Genomic DNA, 6,020 nt, shown 5'->3' with positions numbered 1-6,020 from the left:
AGAAAGGAGGAGCAGGTTCTCAGTCCTGAGCATCTTGCCAGCACGCGCAAGTACCTCAGCCGACAGCCTTGGCCTTGCAAATCTGAGTCCAGAGTAAAGCCCCAAAGGAAACCTTAATTCACAGATGCAGATTTACCCAAATGGGGAGCAGTTACTCTCTGTTACTTGACTTTGCTCTGCAGAGAAGCAGCCAGGGCACCTCTCTGCTTCATTTATGCAGAAAGAAGTTAGAAATAACCTGCTTTCCAAGAGCAGGTGCCAGTGGTTAGCTGGCCGAGGGCAGACAATGCAGCGCAGAGCAGAGCAGCTTCACTCCTGCCCAGCACGCAGAGCTGATAACGGATGGGGCTCCTCAGAGGAGCCCACACGCAAGAGGCTTCTCGGGCACGGGTCGAGCCCGGAGTCCCTGCAGATCCATCCTCACCTGCTACCTCTTCCCTGGAGTCAGCGGGAAGGGCGGCGGGGGCGTCCCCGGCGCGTCCCGTGAGCGGAGCCGCGCGGATGCGCCGCCGCATCCGTTACGGGGGGAGCCGCCGGCCGCCGCCGCCGTTACGGGGGGAGCAGCGGACAGGCCGCCCTAACGGCGCCTCCGCCACCGCTCCGCACTTCCGGGTCCCAAGCCGCTACGGAGAGCGGCGAGACCCAATCTGCCTCGCGAGGGCGCGCACAGCGCCCCGGCGGGCAGGGCGGCCGCGACTGCCCCCGGCGCGGGCGGAGAACGGGAACCAACGGGAACCAACGGGAACCAACGGGAACCAACGGGAACCAACCGCCGCCCTCGGTGCTCCCTGCGCCGCGGGGCTGCAATGCGCCAGCCCAACGACCCTCACTCACTTGCACTACGCATTTATAAAGCTTCTGCTGGAAGCGAACAAAACACACACACAGAACACCGGGTGTCCAGAAACAAGCTGGGGTAACTGGCAGCGCACCTGACAACACAGATCCACCAAGCACTGGGCGGCGAGCTCAGCATTCCCAGGCTTTGGAGCAAGACACACATGAACATCTCACCTCTTCCCTCAGCAGTGCAGCACTCCACCACACAGCCCTGGGACCAAATGCAGGCTTGAGGCCACAAAAAGCACAGCTGGGCACTCAGTGCTGAGCCACCTCAAGACACAAACAGCTGCCTTGATGGCAGCTCCTGAGCCCTTGCCTCAAAGCTGGAGGGTGCTGGAGGGGCCTCTCTGGCCAAGGAAAGAGCTGCCACAGATCCAACCCAATTTAAAACACATGCAGCTAGTTAAAAGAAATCGTTTAAAGTTACAGAAACAGGTAAGGAGAAAAGGAAAAGGGAAAGGGAAAAGGAAAAAAGGGAGACAAACAACAATAGCAACAACAAAAAGTGCTTGGATGCCCACTGCTGTGCTAAAAACAGTACTGCAAAGTGAGTTTTGGTTCTACCTAGCACAGCTATCGAGAGATTTAACTCTAAATGCTGAGGAACACCTTCTTTATCCTAGCAATTTGTTATGATCACTTAGTCCTCTAGAATTGTAATCAGATTCTGCTATGTCTCTCACTCAACAGCCCCAAAACAAGCACACCTTTCTGCCCCCAGTACCAAACAAGAGTGGATACTCACTGCAGACAGCCCTCATTCTTCTCTATCTGAGCCTGGCAGTTTGGGCAGTGTTTGGAAATGAGTTTAGCCAGGTGTTTGCTTTGGGCTTCACTTGTCATTCCCTCATAGTAGCCATCATCGTCCACCCACTGAGACATGTGGTTGCAGCTAGCAGGGTAATGTGCCTGAAAGAGCGGGCCAGTCAGACACACAGAAACGGATGTGTGCTGAACTCAAGGCAGCAGTGCCCTTAGACTCGACCTCACCTCTGGGAAACTGCAGCTGAAACAGGATACCCAGGAGCACTTGGAACAGGCCTCCCCATAGCCAAGGCCATCCTTGCAAAGGATCTGATCGCAGCCTTGCGGGTTGGTGCACCATGTCAGATTGGAGCAACATTCAACATAGCTTCTGAGAACGGCTTTTTCATACTGCAACGAGAAACCAGGGAAAGGATTTAAGGAGGAGAAATGATATGGCTAGACCTTTCCACTGGGTCTTGTACCTTTGGGTCCTATACTTCATTCACTAACTGCTCGTAGAAAAACTGCACTAAGTTGAGCTTGCTTTTTTCAATTCCTTTGTGCATCATCAAGCATGGAGAGTCCACAAATTCTCTTCGGTAACTTGCTCCAGTGTTTGATAACACTTAAAGTGTCAACACTTTACTGAATTTCTTATATTTCAATTTGTGCCCGTGTCACTCTGTGCCTTGGTAAGATGCATGTGGCTGCAAAATCTCACCAAAGCCACCTATTCTTGTCAGGGAGTGGTGTCTGCTGTTACCCTGTTGACAGGAGGCATGATCTTTTCTGCTCAGACAGCAATACCCAGAGAGACAAATCAATGTATTGAGTCAGCAGGCAGTGACAAATCACTTGAGCTTTCTCAGCAGGTGACTGAATTTCACAGCCTCTAATGTCTAGATCTCTTTTTTAATCCTATTTTTATGGTGGTATGAAGGAGTTTAAGCAAAAACCCAGCTGCTGATAGGTACCTAAGGCTCCTATTGAAACTATGAAAGGAAACCTAAAAGGGAAGGGACCAAGTGCCTAGTGAAGGTCTGGAAGAAACTCAGAAATTTCAATCAAGGTCGCCTTGATTGAACAACATTAAACAGCAACACTAACAAAAAGATCTTTGAGGAAAATGCATGGAATGGGCTGAATCCAGGTGAGAGAGCCCTTGGCATGACTCCCAGAAAGGAATCCCTGGGTAGAGAATGGGAGAAGACATCTGAAAGAATAGGCTCATAAGGAACTTGAGAGAAGGGAAACAAAGGTGAGAATAAACCTCAGCAATCTTGCAGGAATGGCCTTCTCGAGGCTCAGGGAAGCATTTAAATGCAACACCACTATGCTCTTTCACTGATATTCTGCTTTCTTGCCTATCTGGTGTTAAGGATGGCCAGAGACTGCAAATACTGCTGGGCAGATGCCCAGTCTGCTCCAATTCACACTGCCTTTTATAGCAGTGGGAAGGGGAAAAGCAGCAGCAAGAAAACCTGTTAGCCCTGTCCAAAACAAAACCCACCAAGCACCCCCTCCTCACACTCTACCTTGGCTACGACCTCCTCAGAAGAAAGGATAGAACGGATGAAGGCTGCAGTCGGCTGCGCGCAGCACTCAGAAATGGGACAGGTGCATTTGAGGACTGTGTTTTGCTCAATACAGGTTGTGAGATACTCACTCCAACAGGGCTGTGAAGGCAGAAGAGGACAGATCACGGCTAAACAGGAGCTACACCACCTGGGTCATCGGAGGAAGAAAATCCCAGACCTAGGACTCCGTCCCACCCAAGAAAACCACCACAAACCATCATTAAATACTCAAATGTACAACAGTGGAAACAGACTGAACAGGGGCTGAAGGGCCTTCAGAACTGAGAAAACTGAAAAGAGAGTGAAAAAAATAATCTGCAAAAATATCGCCTGATAATAGTTTTGGGAAAAAAAATGCCCTGGCTCAGCAGGCGGAGGACGCAGGACAGCACGTCCACGCTGTGGCAGCAGAAGCTCAGGAACTGCAGGCCCGGGCCAAAGCCGCCCTTCTGACAGGCGTCGATCACCTGCGGTGGTGACAGAGCCTGCGTTACGCTGCCACACGGCGCCCGCGTGGCCCCTCTCTGCCTCCCCCACGCTCCTGCCCTCGGTACCCTGAACACCAAGCTGTCAACGTGGAGCTGCTTCTCCGCCTTGAGGATGCGAGTGATGAGGCAGCAGAGAACGTTCCTCTTCCTCTCGAAGGCGGCGGCCGTCTCTGCCCTGAGATGCATCTGCCGGGGCAGCAGCCTCAGGCGTCGGCCCGCGGCGCGAGCCAGGGCCGCTCGGTTCAGCCGCAGAGCGCCTGGAGGCAGCAGCCAGCCCAGGCTCAGCCCGGCCCGGAGCTGGGCCCCACGGGAACCCCAGAACACGCACGGGGCCAGCGACCCCGGCCCCCGCTCCGGGCCTTCCCCTGCTGCTTCCATCCGCGTCGCCCCCATCCCGGCCCACGCACAGCCCCGTGCCCAGCCGCACGTCCCGCCAGCCCCGCTCCCACCGCGCCTGAGCCCTGACTGTGCCCGAGGGCCCAGGACCCCACACTCAGCTCGGCCCCCAGCCCCGAGGAAGCGCTCGGCGAAGGCCTGTTCGTGCCGCAGGGCCCGGCTCAGCCTGCAACAGCGACCGCACAGGGCACAGCAGGGCCAGGCACGCGCTGACGGCCAACGGGGTCCTCGGCCGAGGGGCACAGCAGCCACCTCCTGCCCTGTGCCAGCCAGGACAGGGCCGTAGCTCCCCGCACACGAGGACATAGGGCCCTCTCGTGCCCCAGACAGGCCCCCTCACACTCCAGGCCCTCGTGGCTCTGCTCGCAGTCCCTGTGAGAAGCTGTGGGGCTGGAGGCCCTGGCCAGGAGATCATTCCTGGACCTCGCCGACGTGCCGGCCCCAGCAGGACAACCCGCCGTGCACGTACAGTCGCTGTGCCCGCAAGCCCGACCCTGCAGCCCGTCCTGCTCCCTGGGGCTGCCGGCACCACGCAGCCCTCGCGCACCAGGCGCGGCGCGGGGCTGCCGGGGAGAGCTCACCTGCCAAAGAGCTGCAGCAGGCGCCCCCGCTCCCGGCACATCTCCTGGCACCACGCGTGGGCCCGCACGCTGCAGAAGAGGAACGTCCGCCGACACAGCTGCTCCTTGAAGACGGGCCAGAACGTGGGCCTGGGGCCCAGCACCTCGATGCCTCGCACACGCGTGTCGATGCCGCCCTGGGGAGAGCACGGACCTCAGCTCCTTGCATGGTGTCCTGGGGGCCCATAGTCGACCCCACGCACCGGGTCTGCCCCAGCTGCTCTACCTGCTGGCACCGCTTCACTCGGATCTGGACGACCGGCCAGAAGCGGGTCATGTTCTGCAGCAGCGTCACTCTGCTGTCCGAGGGCAGGACGGTCACCTGCGGGCAGGCAGAAGCCCTCAGACAGCCAGGCAGAGCAGTGCCACACTTCTCCCCTCCGAGTACCTTCCCTCACCTCTTCAGCCACCGCACGGGGCTCCCCCAGCACATCCACCCTAGTGGACTCTGCTACTCTGTGTCACTGTCTGCAGCATAGGGCAGTCCCCTTATGCTACAGAGGCCCCCATCCCTGCCCAGCTCCTGATTTGGATTTTTCCAAGTCCAGACCATGCTCTGGCAACCAACCCTGTTCCTTCTGTTTTCCAAAAAGACAAGCAAGAACTCATATCTGTGCACAAAATGATAACATTTATTGAAAGAGTAATTTTTTTTTAATACAAAAGAAAGCTCTGTACATAGTACTGTGATTACTTCCACATCCTTCCAGAAACACAACCCTGGAAACTGGAAAAAATACCCCCCCACACACACACATACATTGATATGCACACACTCACTCATGCACACACGCACACAATCCCCAAACCAGTAAAATGAACTAAAAATGTCACCACACAATAAATGTAATTTCGTCCCTGATAAACAAGTGTTCTTACAAGTCTGCACTTAAATAAAATACACCATTAGCGTTTAACCAGCAGTTGCTTTTTAGGAACCAAAGAGGACAGGTCGCCCAATGCCCCATAATAGCAGGGCTTTCCCTGCCGCCCTGGCCCAGCAGCTCCACTCCACTGTGCTAGCGAAAGCAAAGCAGAGCAAAGTAAGATCACCTCAATCTGCTGACACAAAGTATAGCACAAACTCCAACTCCCGTTTTCTCCCTAGGCAAACTCCTAGCTCACCCCCCCCCCTTTTTATTTTTTTCCTCTCCCCTCTTCTTTGGAGGTGTCACTGAGCAGCTCAGAGCAGCCTGGGGCATCGCACAGGAAGTCCTTGCTCGCCACTGCAGGGCACGCAGCACTGTCACGAGCAAGGCTACAAAAGGGAGGCAGCGCATGGTGTCACCATCACTGCTCAGGCCACCCTGGGCCCTTCAGAGGCCGCATGGCAGCCCAGAGCTTGCAGA

General features: G+C 55.8%; 1 long non-coding RNA gene across 1 annotated transcript; it reads right to left on the bottom strand.

Annotated features, from left to right (window-relative positions):
- Window positions 1-1,593: 1,593 nt before the first annotated feature.
- LOC148593375 (uncharacterized) lies at window positions 1,594-3,274 on the bottom strand. The gene is made up of 3 exons (XR_015913735.1): window positions 3,126-3,274; window positions 1,834-1,998; window positions 1,594-1,752 (listed from the first exon to the last, which is right to left on the bottom strand). It is a non-coding gene; the product is annotated as an uncharacterized LOC148593375 (long non-coding RNA).
- Between the last annotated feature and the right edge of the window lie 2,746 nt (window positions 3,275-6,020).

This window comes from Tinamus guttatus, unplaced genomic scaffold (genome assembly GCF_059628265.1).
Source record: "Tinamus guttatus ecotype Peru unplaced genomic scaffold, ASM5962826v1 Tinamus_guttatus_pri_ptg000403l, whole genome shotgun sequence".
In the NCBI taxonomy this organism is placed as follows: domain Eukaryota; kingdom Metazoa; phylum Chordata; class Aves; order Tinamiformes; family Tinamidae; genus Tinamus; species Tinamus guttatus.
The sequence above is the reverse complement of the archived record's forward strand: the minus strand, read 5'-3'. Positions and strand labels throughout refer to the sequence as shown.